The sequence below is a fragment of the Morone saxatilis genome, unplaced genomic scaffold (assembly GCF_004916995.1).
Source record: "Morone saxatilis isolate NCDOM2014 unplaced genomic scaffold, NCSU_SB_2.0 Contig18, whole genome shotgun sequence".
NCBI lineage: Eukaryota > Metazoa > Chordata > Actinopteri > Moronidae > Morone > Morone saxatilis.
The window spans coordinates 11,746,294-11,747,529 of NW_023339740.1; the positions used below are offsets into that span (position 1 = coordinate 11,746,294).

General features: G+C 53.2%; 1 protein-coding gene across 1 annotated transcript in view; it reads left to right on the forward strand.

Moving 5' to 3' along the window:
• The window catches only part of rassf5 (Ras association domain family member 5), a 23,639-nt gene that overhangs the window by 6,222 nt on the left and 16,181 nt on the right, over positions 1 to 1,236 (forward strand). The window lies entirely within an intron of this gene.

Sequence of the window (1,236 nt, forward strand, 5' to 3'; positions counted from 1 at the left end):
GGCAGAGTGGCTACGCTGGGATGGCAGAGGGGGGAACTGGGGGGGCTGGCGCTGGGGCAGTCCTCAGAGGGACAGGGCCAGCCGGGGGCAGGACAGGAGGGCCAGCGAGGATTACGCGCACAGGACGGTGCCGGCCGGATGGTGCCACCATGCTCCATCCATGGCACAGATAGCACCTCCCGTCCCGGGGCGGGAGGAAGCCAAGGGGGAGCCGGGAGTTGGGGTGAGGGTCGGGTCAGGGGCAGTTGAAGGCGTCGGGGTGGGCAGGACGTTTCTTGGCCAGGTGTCGCTGCATCTGGAGGACGTCAGGGGTGATTCGGAGGGGGAGGTTGGCAGCGCCTGCTTCGGACAGGTGTCCCGCCGGCTGGGGCGGCTGCTGAAGAGGCTGCCCAAGTCTCGGTCCTGGAGTGACAGCCTGCGGATCCTCAGGCGATCATCGTCAAACGGATCTCTGCTCACCGCCTCAGGTATGAAGAGGAGAATGGGATGTGCACAAGTAGTGGAAGCTGAGGGTTGGCATTTAGAAGTTGTACATTGAATCCTGATCGGTTTGGTAGTGATAGAGGTCAGTATTTGGGAAAAAAGATGATGAGTAGACAGGTTGAGCCAGGTTGGCCCCAAAAGCTGTGGGCCAAAATATTTGGGTATTGTGTGCATCAGTCTGTCTATCTGTGAACTGCAATGCCCTCAAGCCCTGTTGCTCTTTGTCTAACCCCCCCCCCAAATTGGCTGATCTATCCCCCTCGCTTTTGTGTAAGGGCACATATTGTCTGTGTGTGTGTGTAAGATCATGTGTGAACAGTGAGGACACAGGGCTGCTGATGGGTTTTAAATGACAGACCAGTCCAGTAAACAGGTCAGATGAAAGCAGTTGGATCTACCGTTTTCATAATCCTTGCTCCAGACACACACACTAATAGAAAAAGCTGCACAGATTCAAACAGTCGAGAAAATCCCACATAACTGGATTATCATATTGACTTTCATATTTGTAGCAGGAATTTGAGATAAGAGTGAGCCTGCTGCAGGCTGCATGGTATCGATTTTCCTATGTTTTCTCTAAATAGAGGACTGGCTAATGCAGGTTTTTTTTGGGGGGGGAGGGGGGCACAAAGTGTGGCTGGGATAAAAAGAAGCAGGGAGCAAAATGGCTGGGTGCTGCAGAATTATTGATTCATTTACAGCAAGAGACTGACAGCTGAACAGAAAAGATGTTACTTCAGCTCTTTTGTGTAT